The following is a 21083-nucleotide window of genomic DNA, read 5'->3' as shown; positions in this document are numbered from 1 at the left end:
TTTTCAAATCATAGAGATGGGAAAGTCAAAGAAGTAGGTTACAAGGATTTCAAAGGAAGGTACAGTTACAACAAAATCTGAAGAAAGGTGATTATTGTGTACCAACCCATGATTTTGATGCAGATCATTACTGAATATGGGAATCCAGGATGGAAGTACATTTGCAGGCACATGGAGTATGGGAATCAGTTGTTTCTGGAGACACGTCTACTGACAAAGCTAAAAAGTACAATTCGAAGGCCATGAATGTAATTTTGAATGTTTTGCCAAATTTTGTGAAAACAAAATTTGGTCAATGTTCAACAACTAAATCTCTTTGGGAAAATATTCATATTATCTATTCAACAAAGCAATTAGGTCAACATGTTATTGAAAATTCGGATCCTTATGATTATGATGAATAAATGGGAGAAATGAGTAAAAAAAAGTTTCAAAATCAAGTGATCAAGGTGATAAAGGAACTCAAAAGTCAAAAGGAAAAGACAAGACTTTTGGAAGAAGAATTGAAGACAACAAAAGAACCCATCAAAGAAAATGAAGAGTCTGAGGAGATGATTAGCAGTCTTAGAACTCAATTGGAAGAAATCAAGAATACAATGACATGATACCTCAAGAGAGAAGTCCAACAAAAGTAACAAGAACTCGACACAATGTTTGCAGAGATTAGCATGATCACACAAAAGATGTAGGAAGCATAAATTGAAAGGAAGGAATATGATCAAAGATACGTATCTGTTGTTGACCAAAAGAAAAAGGAATTAGAAACATATTCAGTAGAAATAAGCAGGCTCAGGGTTGAAAATGAGAAGCAGAAGGAATATATACAGGTTCTCAATAGAGAAGTAGAGAAGACCACTCTTCTCAAGCTACAGGTTGAGGAGGCAGAAAAAAGAAGGAAGATCTTGAAAAGATGGTTTCAAGAAGACCTTGCTCAAAATCAAGAAGAAATTGATGCAACCCATGGTGAGATCAACAAACTCAATGGATCACAAAAATAACACTTACAAGATAAGATAGATGAAGAAGGCAATTAAAGATGGTAAAGCTCCAGTTGATGAAGGTACAAGATCCACATCTTCACAAGATGATTCTAAGAAGGAAGTTGATCAAAGTGAAAATCAAAGAAGAATGTTGCAACTCCAAAGAACAAGACCAAATCAATCAAGAACAAAGGACCACAACAAACTACAACACCGCCTCCAAAGAAGAATGAAAAATCTTCATGCGCTAACTATGGACATATGGCCAAGGATTGTAAAGTTATTGATAGGTACAACTATCAAGGACCATCACATCTAAATGAACCATTCAGGTACACACATTTATTTAATGGTTATTTCTTTTTATGTGCTAACTATGGACATATGGCTAAGGATTGTGAAGTTTTTTACAGGTACAATAATTATCTACAAAACACTAGAAGCAGGTTTGCAGGATCACGAGACAGGCTCCACGATGATTTTGTCAGAAGAGAATATGTGCTAGATGGGCATACATTAAATGTTTCAAATGCCATAACTATGACCATAGTGCTCGTGGTTGCAGATATTAGATGGAATCACCTATGGACAACATTGAATGCTTCAAGTGTCATAACTATGCGCACATGGCTCGATATTGCAAGAATAAGAAGGTATGGAAAAGGAAACAGGTATAGGAATACCAAGAAGATAACAAGGTTTCATCATTTATGCTTTTAGGATTTGTAAAAACAAAAGGTCATTAGGAATTACCAGTTTCTTCAGATAATGACTCAAGTCAAGATGGCTCATTAGGTGACTCACTATTTTAAACAATCTGGCTTGTTGACTCCTTAATGTTTGTAGAGGAGGATTCTATGCAGCAGTATATGGCACAAGTCTACGATTGATAGGAAGGTGGTTTGAACAAGATGTTAGTTTCATTATAGGTTAAGGGGAGAAAAACAGTTGAAGGATTACAAGTTACCAGGAACAAGGCAAGATTAGTCTGCAAAGGATATGCACAGGTTGAAGGAATCAATTTTGAAGAAAAATTTGCTCTTGTTGCAAGAATGGAAGCTATCAGGATGTTTCTCGCTTATGCTTGCTCACAAAAAATCAAGGTCTACCAAATGGATGTTAAGTCAACTTTTATAAATCGTGAATTGGAGGAAGAAGTTTACATTGAAAAACTCGAAGGTTTTCTGCTCTCTGATAAAGAAGACTATGTCTGCAGATTAAAGAAGGCTCTATATGGTCTCAAGCAAGATCTTAGGGCTTGGTATGCTCATCCTGACAGATATCTACATCAACAGGGATTCAAGAAAGGAAGGGCTGACGACAATCTTTATGTGAAAGTGGATCGAGATAACCTAACAATTATTGAAGTATATGTGGATGATATAATCTTTGGAAGAAATAAGCAAATAATTTGCCACAAAAGTGAAAAGTGATTTTGAAATGTTTATGCTTGGTGAACTAGAATACTTTTTAGGGCTTCAGATTTCTCAACAGGATAAAGGAATATTCATATATCAAACCAAGTAGATCAAAGAAATGCTCAAGAAATTCCATATGGAAGATTGCAAGCCAGTCCTTACCCCCATGGTAACAAGTTGCAAGGTAAGCTTATAAGACTCATCAAGGGATGTGGACCAAATTTTTTATAGATCCATGATTGGTAGTCTCCTATATGTGACAGCCTCCCGGCCATATGTGATGCAAGTAGTTGGACAAGTACCACGATTCCAAGCAGCACCAAAAGAATCTCATATCATTTTCGTCAAAATAATTCTTCGATATCTTAAGGGCACAACGGAATATGGTCTCTGGTATCCCAAAGGAAATGATCTAGTCATCCAAGCTTATACAGATGCAGATTGGGCAAGAAGTGTTGATGATCGTAAGAGTACCAATGGAGCAGCGTTCTACCTAGGTGGTTGCCTTGTCTCATGGTTAAGTAAAAAGCAGCCTTCAATCTTGTTATCCACAGTGGAAGCAAAATACATCGTGGCAATAGCTTGTTGTACTCAAGTTCTCTGGATGAAGCAAACCTTGCAAGATCTTCAAGTTAAGTTTGATGATCCTATTCCCATCTTCTGCGATAGCACCAGTGCCATCAGTATCTCCAAAAATCTTGTGATGCATTCCAAAACAAAGCACATTTTGATAAAATATCATTTCGTTAGAGAGAATGTTATCGAAAAGAATATCAAGCTTGAACATGTTGGCACAAAGGAACAAATTGATGACATCTTTACCAAACCATTACCTCGTGAAGCATTTGAGTATCTTCGCCAAAAGCTTGGGATTCTCCCAAGTTCTCATTAGAATATTTCTCTTATCTAACTAAGTAGAAAGGGGGAGTGGAGGTGTGTACAGGTCCGCAGGATGACAGTTTGTCAGGGGGGGTTACCCTTTGCCATTAATGACAAAGGGGGAGAGAAGGTAGTAGGAAGAGGTGTCATTATTGCAGGGGGTACTTGTTCTTCCACCAATGCCAAAGGGGGAGATTGTTGATCAGTGGTTGTCATTGATGTCAACCCAAGTAGCACCAGGGGCTACCCCGATCTTGCATGGGAATTTTGACTTGACGACTTACTCTATTCTGAGCCAAGGATCTTCTAGATGGATTCTACTCATCGATATGTTTCCGTTGATATATGGCACACCAAGTAATCTTCACGGTTTGAGAGATATTCATGTTTGAAGCTAGTAACCCCAATTAGTGGGATAAAACCCTATGGGGTTGTGGCATGGCACTCATAATTGGTTGTGGTCATTGAATAGTCAATAATTAATAATGTTTTTTTGCTCCTAAAATCCTTCCAATGTTCACTTTTTGAGTACCCTCTCAACTCAAGACATTCATATAAATAATGACCCTCATATTCTCCTCTAGTAGGGATTTTGTGGCTTCAAACAGGTCATCGTGGAATTTTCGCTATAACCTTTTTTTTTGTGAAGCTTCAGAAGATGAAATTAAAACCTATTTGAGCCGAAATCTTGATGAACCTTGTGACCAAATTTTAGATCTTGTTTCTCTACATTTTCGGAGATATGATCTTAGGAAGTTAGAGTTTTTTCAGAATCTCGAATTCCATGTCAAACAAGTGATGTTGGTAAAATCATCATAACTTTCTCTCTGAGAATTGGATTCAAATTTCATAAATAGTAACAGAAATAAGACGGACTTTAATTTGTTGATTAGCATTTTCAGGGCCGAAGGTCACAACGATGACACGTGGCACTTCATACAAGTTCGCTCTACTGAACTAGTCTATAATCAGGACATCATGGGAGATTGGGTATAAGTATTTCTTGAATAATACAATCTTGATTAGACCTATGGGGTTGGAAATAGGACTCAAAGGGATACCACAAGACAAAATTTTAGACCCTGGAGATTTGAAATTACATAGATACAACATATTCAATATCGAGCTCTTAGAAGGCAAGAAAAAGCATGCATTCAAGGATCACTATAGTAAGGACCACATATCAACAGTCAAGGATAAGTCTCCTACAACAAGGTATGTATGATTAGTGTTTACATTTGAAATATGAGTATCATCTCTGACATATTTTTTTGTAGGAAAACGTAAGTACATACAGGGTCTTGGTTATATCTCTATGTCTCTATATGTCATAGTTAGTTTTGATACCACATTTTGGATGTCCTATTCTTGATACTACACATTTGAGGCTACATATTCTTGATGCTCCACCAAGTCTGCTAAATCTATATGATGTTGTAAGTTCATGTTACTTGTCTTGTCATAGTTGATAAAATGGTCTCTGTTGTTTTACTTATAACTTGGTCCATCAAAAGTCTAGGGTTTGTCATCAGTTTTTATTATACATATCTTTAGGTCAGTTTTGGATATAGTCTTGCATAGAGTACAGGCCTATATCAAGGGTGAGAGTCTTTGTCTACTGCTGCAACAAGTCAACAACAAAAGTGACAAGCACACTTCAGGTATGCATTGTAATTTTGATTTGTATTTATTCATTATTATGCACTTACATTTGTTTTTTAAGTAGAGGTAAGTTGAAGGGTATTTTGTTTTGTTTTGGTATTGTTTTCGCCGGGAAAATATTGCATGCAGGTAGAAGAAGATTCAAGTACAACTTCAATCAAGAATTCAAGAGAAGAAGTATCAAATCAAAGAAAGAATTGCAGTGGGACATCCTTTGAATACATGACAACCATCCATATATTGTGAAGAAGTGTCAAGGCCAAGAGTCATCATTGTAAAGTTGTAAAAGAGTCATTTGTAAAAGTGTCATAATTGGAAGAGTCATTATTGTAAAAGAGTCAATCTGCCTAGAGTTGAAAAGGCATTATTAGGAGGTATAGGAGTCTCTGTTTGGATGATGTCATAGTTGGGTTACAGGTCATAGTGTGATTGGATGTTTGGTCAAAATCATTGTAAATCATATTTTATCGTGGATCGTTGTCCCTGGTATGGGAATCCACACTCTTGTCTCATTTCAGTAATTATAGGGTTGAAAGGAGGTGCTAGGCTGGTGCATGAAGTCGCCTACAGGTTGGAGCCTGTCAATGATTCAGGATGTAGGTTGGTCTAGGATGTTGGGGGATCCATTCAGTTGACTACTTAAGAAACCAGGGCATTGGGGCGTCCTTCAAGTGGGAGTTGGAGAAGAATGCTTTTCTAGAATTCTAGGAAGTCGTTGCTTTCATTTCATTTGGGTCTGAAGATTAAATAATTTATTAGAAAAGTGTTCGGTGGTTTTTGACCCGGAGGGGGTTTTCCACCTAAAATTCTTATGTATATTGTTTTCTTTTATTTATTGTTATTACTGCATAAACATTAATAATAATTGAAGATTAACTAATGATCTGAAAAGGTTTAAAAGTGATAATTGCTAGGGAATACTGATTGACCCCCCTCTCAGTATTTCCAATAGTGTTGGACATACATCGGTTCGTTGATGCACATTAAGCTAAATATCTGGATCATAGAAGATCTACAAGTGGGTATGTGTTTAACCTATTTGGAGGAGCAATTATTTGGATGAGCAAGTGAAAATCTATAGTGGCAATCTCAACTACAACATCTAAATACATGGTGGAAACTCCTAAATGTCGAGAAGTAGTAGGGTTACAAATATTGTGTTTAGGTATTGGATTGGTACATCAAGCTATGAAGATAGATTATGATAGTCATAATGAAATCTTCCTATCAAAGGACCAAACATATCATTCTAAGAAAAATCATATTGATGTTCAATGTAACTTTTGTGAGAGATATGATTGAAGAAAATAAGGTGTTGTTGGTGAAGGTGGAAATTTTGAACAATGTTTCAAAGTCATTAACAAAATTCATGATAACTGAGAATTTCTCTTGTTGTAAAGAAATAATGGGAATTATTGCCTTGGATTTTCATGTACTCTTGCAACCTCCTATGCGCAAAGAAAGCAACAAATGGGAGAATGTTGGGTATGTGTCATATTCTTCACACAACTACCTCCATGTGCTATATGTTGCACTAGGAAATGTTTCCCATGATCATGTTGGAAAATGTAACTAGGTTTGGTCTTTATAATTATTATTGTATTTATGCCATTGTATATTTTATGTAAAATCAAAAGAAGAAAAAGAAAAATGTATTTTTCAAGCATAGGTTTCTTGCTCAAAGTCAAATTATTATTTTATTGAAGCATGCTCTTCATGTTCATTATTATTTGTATTGGTCAAATTCAAAGGCTTATTTATAGTCTAGAAAAAGATTTTTCAAATACATAATTTGGGTCAAAATTGCCTCTAGATGCCAAGTCCGCCTTGCCCTGGAAGGCATGTCTATTCACCCCTCTGGAAAATATAAATAGAGGGTAAATTAAGCTCATTTGGACACACACAATTCACTTGATTTGTTTTGAAATATCACAAAAATAAGGAGGGATGAAGTATGAAATTTACAAGTAAAGAAGGGTTTCTATTAAGCTTGGATTTGTGTAATCTCTGCCTTGACACATCTCTTGTTGAAGGCCTGATTTTGATGTTGTACATGTTGTTGGTCTCTTGTTGTTGATGGATTTTATATGTATAAGGAGGTATTGACTTGGCATACTAAATATTGGAATCTTTGTATGGTCATGGGTCTTTGATATCTTACTTTGATCTAATTCTATAAGAAGAGGGTTTTTTTGGGTTTTCCCCTTAAAGGATTTTTGCCCTAGCTTGGAGCCTATATCTTGTGTTCTTTGTATTCTTGCGATATTAATATTTTGTATGTTTGGTAATTGTTTGATGAAGAAGGCATAATAAACATTAATAATAAGAATTCAATAACATTCACAAGCAATTAAAAAAGAAGAGAAATCTACACTAATTTACAGTCAAACTGATTTATCAAGATGGTATCAGAGCCAAGGTTGGTAATTTCAAGATCACACTATGTTGGCTTCCTTGAAAAGGACTATGTGGAAAACCTAATCAAAAGATCTGATTTTGTGATCTGAACTAAATATTCTCAAGTATTTAAGAAATATGTGTTGATGTTGAAGGTTGAAACTATGGTTATCTGAATTTGCTGGTTTGTATAGCTTTGTGGCCCTCGCATTTCTATGGCTCACATGTTTTGGCACCATTATATTTCCCTAAGACTCATATAAATTATAGTGGCTTTTCCTATCTATGGTTCAGCTTTAATTGTGGTTTTATAGCTCGTATTACTCAAATAGTATATCATCTACATGGCTCTTTCTATTAAATTATGGCTCGTTACATAACTTAGAAACTTGTTACATATCTTAGTGGCTTGTTACTTGAATTTTTGGTTCACATACATAATTTGTATGGCTTTATTTCATCACACTAATCACATATGGTTCGCTATCAATTTGTGGCCTTCTCAATCTATGAATCACATCTTTGTAGCATGAATATACCCTGTGGCTCATGAATTATATCTAAACTTTGCGCCACACTATATTGGGCACGTGTTGATGGCTCACATGTAAAAGTGGTTTAAAATAGTTTGTAATGGAAGTGACATTGCATGTCTCTGGTTATAAGAATCACATGTTTGTGGCACATACTATTATAGTGGCTCAATTTACAGCTACAGTGGCTCACATACATTATTCATGAGGATCACATTGTATGATGGTTTATAGTCATAATTTAGTGGCTCGTATGTATATCTTTGTGATTTGCATTCTACAATAGTAAGGCTCACATGGCTTAGTATAATACAGTGGAATCACATTGTATCTCTCAGCTCATATACATTTCAATAGTGTCATCGTTATCTCTTCAACATGACATCACATCTACAGTTGCATTGACCCTATTGAATGACAACAGTCGCATAATCTTTGTGGCATCGCTCTGTGGCAGTTTATAACACCCCACCCCAAATTTATCCACTTTTAAGAGCTCACCAGGTTAAACATCAATTGAGAGTTACTATGCATGACCCAACTTCCAAGATTTAGTTATGGAAATAGGACCTAACTTGTCAAACTTGTCCAACACTTACTGCAATGCTCAGCAACACCTAATCACACCCTTAATAGCCTGATTCCACTAGTGACCTTTTCCTTGAGTTTAGGCCACTCCTTGACCAAGCTTATACTCCAGCTGCACGAAAAAAGGTCATTCAATGCGACCAGAGGGTTCCATCCACATGCATAACTCAACCTCAGTGCGACTTCAACCAAATTTCCCAGTTCCAAGAGTGTGGACACATACTTTGTTCCATATTTTTAGGCAAGCCTATAGGACAACTACCCATATTTGCCCAGAACATTCTCAATAGTCTCTATGAGTCTTCAAGATTTGTTTCCAAGTCTTATTCTTTCTCAAGCTTACATAACACATAACAGTCATTTATACAAACACTTGGTAAACATAGTAACTTTAGGTCATGAATGCATATATGTTCACTGTTTCCTTAGTTTCATCAAATAATCATCAAGAAGGCTTACTACCTGTTGAAAATAGCAACAAGAAATGTTAAAAATGACATCTAGAAATTCTAATTTAATTTGTTCTTGAATTAAATTGTGAATTAAATCGAAATTATATTCTCATAGCAACTTGTAATATTTAATTAAGTTAAACTGACTTAATTGACTTAGGAAAATTGAGTTGGAAGTCTATCTAGAGTCATGTAGAGTGATCCATAAATTTTAGGGGCCCGAGTTGAGTTCTTTTGAGTTGTAATTAGATAACTCAGTTTAACTGAGTTATAGTCAGTTAAACTAGTTCCAACTATTGGAGGAACTAGTAGGAGGTCTAGTAGTGGGGACATGCACTAGTACATCCTCAGTACCACACCAGTTAATTGAAGATTCACTCATAAATAATTCATGCATGTCAGTTCAGAGGAAGATCCAGTTGAGATTAGAGTTCAGGGACACTGTACTATCAATTGTATAATATTTTCGAGTTGTACAGTGCATGCAATCTGTATAAGGCCTATGGATGGATTGTGCAGTTATGGAGAGTGTTTTTACCAATTAAATATATGACAATTCTCTCAGGAATTGTGCAAGGAAGTAGGAGCTTGGAAGGCTGGGAATTTGGCTAAGTATTGTCCAAAGGCAGTCAATCAGGCAGAGGATAGGAAATACTTGTGCAGGTTGAGCTCAAGGTTGAGAAGAGCATATTGTATTCATTCATATTCTTTGAATAAGAGTGCAAGGAAGTAGGGGTTTGGCATGCAAAAAATTTGGCTAAGTGCTGGCTTGAGCTGGTTTGTGAAGCAATGAGATAGATTGTACTTGTGCAGGAATTGTTCAGTTTGAACAAGCATTGTATTTTCTTCTTAGATCTTCTTATTAATGCAATATAGATAGTCGGGGTTTTTAGCAGTTCCTTTCCCTAGAGAAATATTGTGTTATGTGTGATTGATATTCTTCCTTTTCGACTTATTGTTTTCATCGATAGATTTTGGTTTATGTTGAAGAGCAAAGTATATTTTTGTCTTATGTTTTAGCATGTCACATAAGCTGTTGAATCTATAAGTAAAAGTATACTTGATATCAAAGATGAAGATAGTATAAAAGAGGAGAATTCGAGTTTGTTGTGTAGGTGAAATTGAATTTGCAAGTTCATACTTTAGATTCAGCAATATGTCATTCTATGGCCTGAGACTTGAGTATGCCCTGGAGAGAAGCTCAAATTACATAGCTTAGAAGGACAAGATGGAGGTAGTGTTGGAAGACAATGGACTCAAGGGATTCATAGATCATGACATTCCTAAGCCTCCAGCATCTAATGATAAAGATTTGGCTGAATGGAGAAAGTGTGTGGAAAAAGCGAGAAGGATTATCCTGGAATGAGTTCGAGATCACATTGTCTCTAGTCTCCACGATAAGGACACTCCATATGCAATATGGAAGGCATTGACGGACCTATTTCAAAATAGCAGTGACCATAGGAAGGTGGCATTGAAGGACAAACTTAGAAAGATCAAGACAGAGAAGGGTGGCTCTATTCTGAAGTACTTGACCAAGTTCACCCATTGTCGGGAGAGCTTGGAAGCGTTGATATTACTATTGTCGAAGATGATATGGTGAGCCTAGCACTTCTAGGAATTCCTAATAACTGACACAATTACCAGGACTCTATTAATGGGAGGGAGAAGCTACCAGAGTGGGATCAGTTGTGGTCCAATTTGGTACAAGAAGAGTTTCGGTGGAACACTAGAGAAGGGACCTCTTCCAATGAAGTGGAAGAGGAATTTGCATTAGTCAACAAAGAAAAGAAATACAAGGGAAATAATTCCCAAGGCAAGGTGGGCGGAAAGAAGAAGTACTTGTCAAACATCAATTGTTTTCATTATCATGAGTATGGGAACTATGACACGGATTTCCCACATAAGAAAGCAAGCAAGAAGGAGCATGCAGTAGCAACAGCAGGTGATGCTCTAGCTTCACAATTCAAACTTGATTTCACTCTCATTGCATGCCTGTCCAACACTATAATGGGAAACAAGTGGTATCTCGATAGTGATACCTCGTTCCATATGAAAAGGAATAGAGATTTCTTCAGTGAATTTGAGGAGAAATACCTCAAGAAAAACATAGAGTTTGGAGATGATGGGAGGTATAGCGCGACCGACATCGGTACAATTACCTTTTAGAGGCAGTCTACTCCCCTCTCAGAATCACATATGTGATGTATGTTCTAGGACTAAAGACGAATCTTTTTTTCATCGCGGTATTGGATGACCATGGCTACGATGTGATTTTTAGCAAAGGGAATGTTTTCCTTAGACACATCGCCATGGGATAGATGAAATAGATCGATGTGCGAGTCAATAACCAATATTCTCTTGAGGTACAAGATGCATGCAAAGCCTTAAGGAGAAATGAAACTGTTAGGGACTTGGTGGTTGAGAGGGCGAGTGAATTACCTCTCAACATGCAGCCCTAGAAGAAGCCTCACAAGTAGCCTGAGAAAGTCGTGGAGCATCCACAATTAGAGAAGCAGAGAGGATATCGAGTGGGGACATCCAATCAAGCAGAGACCTCCAGTAGGGGTAAATTTTGAGCCAAGTGGGTAGAGGGGGCACATGTAGCAATACCTCTAGGTGAGAGGTGGGGGGATGTGAAGTAATAGTCCCAAGAGTACAAAAATTTGGGTTGCGTTGATTCAGATGTTTGTCTCATGGATCATTTCTTGCTATGGGATCCCAAAACACAGTAGCAGGATGGATTAGTGGCGATTGATGGAGTCAGATGTCAGAGTGATAGAGGTAGAGATTAGAAGTAGTCAGCTACTGGGGAGTGCAAAGTAGAGTTGGCAGTAGTGAAGATGACACAGTGCAGAGGCAACATAAGCACAAAGTTTTCAGTAGACAGTGAAGGAGCTAGTAGTAGTCAGAGACTTTGGTGATAGATGCATCATACTAATTCAGGTTGGATGCTTTTTTAGTTTCAGAAGTTGCAGTGTTAACAACATTAGAGAGAAGTGTTACATGCAGAACATTCCAAAGGTAAGGGATTAGGATAGAGTTGAATTCCTTTATTTTTGAGAGGGTGTGTTCAAAATAGCAACAAGAAATGTTAAAAATAACATTTAGAAAATCTTATTTAATTTGTTCTTGAATAAATTGTGAATTAAACAAAAAATCTATTCTCATACCAACTTGTAATAGTTAATTAAGTTAAATTGACTTAATTGACTTAGGAAATTCGAGTTGGAAGTCTATTTAGAATCATGTAGAGTGATCCCTAAATTTTAGGGACCTAGGTTGAGTTCTTCTGAGTGATAATTAGATAAATCCGTCTAACTGAGTTATAGTCAGTTAAACTAGTTCCAATAGTTGGAGGAACTAGTAGGAGGTCTAGTAGTGGGGACAGGCACCAATGCATCCTCAGTACTGTTAGTGTCAGTCAGTTTAGCCTGTCACCATTGATCAAATATGCTCTTACAAGGTGTTGTTATGGTGTCAAGTCAAATTTTTGTCATTTAAATGAATATTCAAATAAAAATTTGGTCACTGGATATTGATGTCTAGGTCACTTCTGCTCCCTTCACTTACTCATGGTATTCATCACTCATCATGGTTATTATATTCTTCGAGGTATCATGTCTTCATTTAAATGTCTTGGGTCATGAAATGGCTAAATTCCTCATTTTAGGTCATGGTCTAGGGTTTCACTCCATGTGTCATCATGATACCATATGTCAAAACAAAAACATGTCCATCATGTGATTCAATGGGTAAAGGGAGTTAGCAAATTAGGGAAAGAAAAATAAAGGTAAAGGTAATGTTTTATTTCAAATAATACAATGTTGCAATACACTACAGCATCTCATCATTTCTCATATGGACATTTTTTCTTCAAAATATGTTTCTAACCAAATGGAGAAGAATTTTACAAAAGTGAAAGATTTTTTTTTGTAAATAATAGTTCAAGGAACAAAAACCTCCTTCATTTTATGCACAGGTGTTATTATTTGAGAGAAATTCTCAAACTACACTTGCTACAGGAGAGTTGTTTCACTTATGGACAGTTTGATTTCAATACATTTTTTCAGGGATTTGTAGCAAGTGTTGGTAGTGCTTAAGGACTCAATTGTGTAGCAGACATCATACTCTTTCCAACCATACCACTTTCAGCCCAAAAATCCTCCAGGAAGGCAGTCAAAAGTGCTATGTAAGTTGGCGCTGCATTTTTGTCAGACACCCTGGTTTTTTGGAGTGACCTTGGGAAAATCAATTTTTCTCCCTACTGGAGTGTCCACATTACATTCTTAAGGATTCCATCTTGTATCAGACTTCAATATCTTTCCGACGAGCTATCAAGTTTGGAATTTGGAGCAGTTTAAGGCCTCCAAAAGTGGGTTTCAAATTGGCATTGTGCTTCTATGAACTGCACTACGCTTCTGGAAGTGGCATTGTGCTTCCATGAACTACACTACGCTTCTACGAACTGCGCTACGCTTGTGACATAGTAGCCTGAAAATTTCCCAAACTCACCCAAATTGAAAATTTGAGCTTGCATTCCTACTTCTTTCTCTTCTAAGCTTATTCACAAGTAAGTATCATCCTTTTTCTCACCTTTTTCCTTTGGCAAGATAATTGCAAATGTGAGTTTTCTTCATCTAGGGTTTATGTGAAATTTTTATGCTGCAAGACTAGTGTAACTGATGGGTTTGGTTAGTTATGGCAATGAAAACTTGTAAATTTTTCACCTCATACCTATGTACATGTATAAATCACCCTTTAATTCACTAATTAACTTATCTACCCTCAGATTACCTCACCCTTACATAAACCCTAGCTCATACCTATCATTTTGGGAAAATTTCCTAGCAGGATAATCTTTCAATTTCTCCAAATCATTTATTTCCCTCATTTCACTCCATTCAAACTTCCTAAGTTTCTTGCAGCCCCTATTTACCTCCCAAAATTCCCCTACCATCGTTTCCTTTTCTCGACCCTCTCATTTCATCATTTCACTCATTCCTAACTGATTTTCCATTTTCATGTTATCTAGGGTTTCTATCATAATGGAGGGAGATTCTTCACCATCATAAAGGCGAAAACACCATAAAGGAGGTAAAATCCTGAGATATGAGCCTACCAATTGCAATGAAATCAACTCATCACCATTCATCAAGCAGTGCTTTGAAGGTGTCAACTGTCTAGGGTTTTGTAAGATGATCTTCGGCAAAATCACATAGCGAATCTTTTGTCGACGCGTTTCGAACCAACCAGTGTGGTTCATCGTCAGGACAAGTTGAAGAACCAATCTAGCTTAGCGTGAATAAATAGAGTGTGCAGAGATCCCAACGGCTACATTTCTAACGGCTAATTTGACCAAGAGACCCTGGTCAAACTACTAAAATATTTATTTTATTTTATTTTATTATATTTTATTTTTATTAAAAATTATTAAGAAGTTTTTTATTAAATTATTCAATTAATATTTCTCTAAAAAGCTAAATATAGGTAAATATTTGGTAAATTTTAAAATAATTAGGTAAATAATTCAGTGTAATATTCTTATTATGTACATATTTAATTAAGATGGTTATTATATCCCTTAATATATATCATATTTAATTAATATTCCAATGTCAAGGTAACCAAACCTTATTTTTCTACTAGATTAATTCATGGTCTTTGGTAAGTGAGATCTATATCATATTTAATGTTTTTAGTTAGATTGGCCCATTAAATCAATCAGTTATATAAGTAAATAATAATCTAAATATTCTTAGAGAATTAGCTATATTAGGTGAAAATTATAACTACTATTATGGTAAATCATAATTACCTAGTAATAATTATTCCAAGGTAAACTATTATTACTAATAATTTAAGGTCGATAGTTTATTATTAAAACTAATGTTATGGTACCTAAAGGTTAAAACGTTATTTATTAAAAAGATATTTATTCCAAATTCATTAAGGTTAATAATGTCATTATTATCTATTATAAGTTAGGTCTATATCCTATTTATTATTTAAATAGATTGGTCCAATAGATTAAAAGTTTATTACATAATCTAAACCATCTTGATAGATCTAAACAATTTGTTCACCTATTATTCCTAGAGTTTTATTATATTAGGTAAATATTAGGTAAATCATAATCCAAAATCTATTCTTACTTATAATCCAAGGTTGGTAAGTTTATTAAATATTAAGGTATCTTTAAACCTACAGGTTAAATCACTAATTTATTCCAAATTCTTATTAAGGATAACCATATCAATATTATTAATTATTGATATTTATAAGGTTTAAAAAGCGTTAATAGGAATTCGTTTAAGGGAAACTTAATTTCAAGGTTAACCAAGAGAAACTTAAATAGTATAATACTATTATGCCCCATAGATACAATAATAGCCCGAAACAAACTCAATCGTTCCAAGATCATAGGACAAAACTGACAAAAGAAAAATAAGGGAGGGGGAAGACAGAAACCCTAAGACTTAACGAAAGGAATGAGAAGGCTAAGAAGACAAGGCTGGGACCCAGCAACTGCTAATCTTCCAGCCATCATCCCTATTAAGGTTGACCGGCCTTTTTTCGATCTCCAGGGCCTCCCTAAATTTGCGATGGTGAAAGTGCGCAATTTTGGCAATGACTTGAGCCTCCTCTATACACACATGATGCATAGTCTTTCCCGCATGCTCAGCCAGGGCCGAGGACTTGGTCCTTCCATGCCTTAAGTCAGCCGAATGCTCGCTTATCCGTTGATTAATAGAGCGACCAGTCTCACCAATATAAGGGGTCCCACAGGAACAGGGAATGACATAGACGCCCTTCATGTCCTTAGGGTCAATCGGGTCTTTCACCGACCTGAGGGAACCACGAATAGTATTGAGAGGTCTAAAGGTCGCGGCCACATCGTACTTCCTCAGAATCCTTGCAATCCTGTCTGTGGTTCCTTGGATGTACGGAAGGTTCACACCCATGATACGATCCTTGGGAACCTTACGAGTAGAAGGCTCCTTCTTAGCCTTGAGGAAGGCTTTTTGACCGAGGCGTCTATCATAACCATTCTTCTCAAAGACTCCTAGGAGGTGAGCCTTCTCCTTTTCTAGGCTCTCGTCATCCGAAATTCTAAGTCTAGGGTTTTGTCAAAGCATAGGTGAAGTGGGTTTCCACGAACATCTAATTGATTAGATTTCCACCAATCTGAAAGGGGAAAGGGCCATCATAGCAAGGGTTGAATTTACATTTTTAGCAGTTGCCATTTCTCTTTCCACGGGGATACCTGATCATGGAGAGTACTAGTTTAAAGGCATGAGCTTGGACCTTGAAAATTACAGATCTTTCTTGCAATCACCCTACAAAGAGGCCCATATACACATCATCCCATTTAGGTACCTGTTGGAGAAGTATGTGCCATTGATGAAGGTTGTAATTAATTTTTTCACCTGTGAGGGAAGATTTTCCATATTGTATGCATATCACATCAGGTTTCTAATGAATTTCACAACTCTAAAACCTCTCAACATGTGGAATTATCTATGTAGAAGACTTATTAAAATGTATGAGAAGGTACAAGTGAAAGAAAAAGAACACTATCCTAGTCTTTTTCATCACAGTTTGATAAAGATTGTAGTTCTCCATCTGCTAGCAGAAAAGAACATGACATGGGATTCATTCATAGAAACATCTTTGCAATGGCATGAAACTACTTTTTTAGTTCATCATCAAGACATATCAACATAGTAGGTGGAGGTAGGATCATCAAGCAAGTCTATGGAAGTTCCCAAGGCACCTAGACCTGAGGTGACCAGAATGTATCAAAGAGGAAAAAGGCTTGTGTTTACTTCTCAAGTTGAGAAAAGGGCCAAGCCTTCTACATCAGCAAAATAGGGATCACATGTACAGGATGAAGACCTAATTGAACATGATTTTGAATTGGTGGGCTTGGAAGCAGCAAATGAACCTTCAAACATGCAACATATTATCAAAGAGAAGGATTCTCAAATCAAAGAACTCATGGACAATATGGCAAGAGCAAGGTTCGTCATCTCCTTCCTTGAGAAAGAAAACAGTCAGCTTAAGGCTAAACAACTCATCATGGAGAAAGGAGGAAAATGAAAAGTAGTGTTGGAGCCTAGTGAACATGAGGAAACTGAAAAAACAAGTTAGGAAAAAGAGGCCAAGGACCAAGGGACTCAAAAAGGCATTGAAGGAGGAGAAAGGACATAATCTGCTAGATGAAGACCTAGACATGGAGGACATAATTGCCTTGGAGATCAATGAGGATAGAGATTATTGGCTAAGTAAGGTCAATGACCACTTAGAAAAACTTCTTGACAAAGTCAACAGGGATAATCAGCTATTGAGGCACATGGCAGATCGTTACCAAACCAGAAACATGATATGTAACATCAAGCTCAAGTAGTTGAAAAATAAGCTAAAGGAAACCCTGAAGGACAAAAATGAGAGGGATAACTTGGATATGCTTGCTGAAGCACCCATGCGGGCATGAAATACCTCATTTTGCACTTCATGACCGATTTTGAAGGTTTTCTGAGCATTTTTTGTTTTTTGAGAATTTTGGTGCCAAATTCAAAAATTGGGCTACTCACAGAAGCGCAACACCTTGGCACTGCACTTTTTCCTTAGGGCTCCAAATGATAAGTGGCTTACATTTTTCGAAATATAATGGCCTCCTCTCAAAACCCATTTCATCATATTTATCAGAGAGGGCTCAAATTTTGAGAAAAGGAGAAAAAGGGGTAAAAATCATCATTCTGCCACTCATTTTGACAGGCATTGCACTTCTTGAGACACCTTGAGAGAATGAGGTTTAGAAGGCCTTCCCATGGGTCATTTTAAAAAATTTAGGGTGTTCTGGAAACTAGATAGGAAAGGCTAGGTGACCTTTCTCTCAAATCTCGATTTGGACTTCAGGAAGGCACCTAAACGTGGGCTCAACCTTGGCACTACACTTCTGCAAATTTCTGGGTTTTTATTTAAAAATTCACTATGTAATTTCCTAGTTTTTAAGTTTTACTTGGTCAAAGGCAAAACACATGATGTAATTGCAGTAGTTCGAGGTTAGATGATGTAATCATGAATAAATATACATAATAGGTTGTTTTTATGGTTAATTAGGCCTCATAAAGGAAGAAAAATTCAAAACAAAGTCTAAGAGAAGAGTTTGTATTTGACCTTCTCACTCTCACCTATTGGTTGAGAGAATCTTGGAAACAGTTCCACCACCTAGGAATTCGACTCCTGAAGGTGGGGAAGTTGTTTGATTGATTCTATATGTATCATTTCTCATTCAGAGAGAGGGTTGGACCTTATGTTCTCTTACAGATAATACAGGAGCAGTTGCAGCTATATTTCAGGAATACTTTTTCAGTGAGTCTATGATGTTGTTTTCCTTTCAGATCAGCTTTTAATTGATGAAAACATCTCTCTTTTCATGATTTATATTCTTCCTATGGTTTTCCTTGCAGTTATATAGACAAAATTCTTAGATTTAAGCTCTGTTTATATGGAAATCATGCTTGTGTTTCTTTTCTTCTAAGGCTAATGAATTCATGCTTTTACATGCTCATTATGTTCTCTTAAATTCTCAAACCTATACTACGATGTCAACAATTTAAGTTCACCATAACACACTGATATCTAGCTCCTCTTTATACTTGTCACTGCATACTTGAAGCCTTGACCTAATTACCTGTTCTAATCCCTAGTCCAGCAAACTAAAAACCCTAAATTCACAAATACTCAAACAAAACTTGTATATCTAGCCTAAAACCTATTTCTTTTCAGTTATTCATTGACAAATCTTTAGAGAGATCCCTCTCTGGTTCAGTAGGGCTAGCTACTGAACTTAAAGTGGTTCGAGGTTACCTTTTTCGATTTCCTCCTCAGCCTAGGAAATTGTAGGGGATAACATTTTGGCGTTGTTGCTGGGGAACAAAAGATCACATCTACCCTGGGAAAGAAAGACAAGGATCAGATCTGATTTCTGATGGTGAACTGTGATCAGACACAAGAAAGGTTGTGCATCTTGCACCTAGCAACTCCAATGTCGAAGAATCCAAAGGTTCAGAATTTTCATAGTGACTCCATTGTTCAAAAAACGGTACTTTGAATAACTTCTTGGTGACTTAACTGTTTTCAAAATGGATTCAACTGCTCGAAGGTATTCTCCTATGAATCAAGCTCGTATTCTTGGTTTTCGGATTCGTATTGCTTGTATAGATTGGCAAATTGGGCTGCCAAAGTTTAAAGGTCAGGATGGAGAAGATGCTAGTTTGCATTTGGTCAAATTTCATTTTCATATTCACAGATTAAAGACTAAGTTTCTTGAAGATTGTCTGATGAAGATCTTCATGGCTACCTTGGAGGAAATAGTGAGGAAATGGTATGAGAGTCTACCATCTGCTATTTTATATTCTCTAAAGGATTTTCATTCAGTTTTCTTTCAACATTATCAAAGCTACAATTTTTCCTTATCAATGATGGATAGATGTTGTGAGATTTCTGAAAATTTTATTAAATTTCTTGAAAATTCGTATGGGGATGAAGAATGTATGGAAGAAGATATATTAGAAGCCCTTCATGATTTTTCTTCCCAACAAGAATTAGCAACTTCCTCCTTGGATGAAGCAGATGGGGATTAAAATAGAGAAAGGCCTATTCATGATCTTGAAAATGAAAATCACCAAGCTAATGTTGATTTCAATAAAACTAAGTGTTCTCCTCTGTCTGAAGATGAAATAGATCAGCTCTTGAAAAACCATGTTACAACCCAAGTTAAGGCAGGTTTGCAGTGCTCACAGAGTCAAGAATGTGTAAGAGAAATTTCTTCCATTATTGAAAATGAAAATTTGTGTTTAAATAATGATAGTCATGAGACTGATGAAACTATATAAGAAGTTGTGAGTAATCCAATTTGTGATGAATATTTCTTGCAAGGAGATCAACTAACAAGGATTGTTTTATTTCATGAAGAGGATAGGGCTGACATGTTTAATAATCTTGAAGAATGTGTTTTATTCAAGGATGATTTAGACTATGAAATGGAAGAGTATGAGTCTAAGATAGACAGTATGCCAGAGATAGAATCAGAGTTGCTCATGCTTCAGGAATTTACAGCCAACACTTAGGTAGAAAAAAGTCATACTTCCCTATGTCTTCCTATGGATCAAAAACCAAGTATTATTTCAGATCAAAATGAAAGGAGTACTTGTATTTTTGTTGGATTTCAAGACAAGGTAACATTTCATATTTTTAAGGATCCTTACACTGATTTGTTGCAGCCATCTAGGAAGATGAATTTTCTTGTATTTATGGATCATGAGCACATCTTCAGTGGACACTCGGAGTTGCCTAGATTTCGTTTTTTCTGCTTGCTCGAGGAAAGTACAAGCAAAATTCAAGTAGGTAGCCATCTGTTGGATTGGTTACACTAGAGGGATCATTATACATGATTGTATATACATCTTCAGCAGGTGGGAGATTATCATCAGGATTTTAAGCCCAAGGTGAATGCCCTACGATCCCGATGGTCTACTACCATATGTTCAGTCATTATGTTTTTTATAGTCAAGTTAGTTTAGTTAGTCAGTCAGTTTTTAGTTTGAGTCTAGTCTTTTTCATTTCGACTCCATGCCCAGTGAACAAGGCTACTTGGTCTACAATGTTCTTGACACCTCCAAGGAGCTTCCATCCCCAGCTTGAGCCAATGTTAGTGTCAGTCAATTCAGCCTGTCACCAATGATCAAATATTCTCTTACAAGGTGTTGTTAGGGTGTCAAGTCAAATTTTTGTCATTTCAGTGAATCTTCAAATGAAAATTTGATCACTAGCTATTGATGTCTAGGTCACTGCTGCTCCCTTCAATTATTCATGGTCTTCATCACTCATCATGGTCATTTTCTTCGTCGAGGTACCATATCTTCATACAAATGTCTTGGGTCATGAAATGGTTAAATTCCTCATTTTAGGTCATGGTTTAGGGTTTCACTCCATGTGTCATCATGATACCATATGTCAAAACAAAAACATGTCCATAATGTGATTCAGTGGGTAAAGTGTGTTAGAAGCTTAGGGAAAGCAAAATAAAGGTAAAGGTAATGTTTTATTACAAATAAGATAATGTTGCAGTATACTACCTCGTCTCATCATTTCTCATAGGGACAT

The sequence above is a fragment of the Pinus tabuliformis genome, chromosome 4_2 (assembly GCF_031772625.1).
Source record: "Pinus tabuliformis cultivar Carrire ecotype Pingquan chromosome 4_2, CPIR1, whole genome shotgun sequence".
Taxonomy (NCBI): domain Eukaryota; kingdom Viridiplantae; phylum Streptophyta; class Pinopsida; order Pinales; family Pinaceae; genus Pinus; species Pinus tabuliformis.
The sequence above is the reverse complement of the archived record's forward strand: the minus strand, read 5'-3'. Positions refer to the sequence as shown.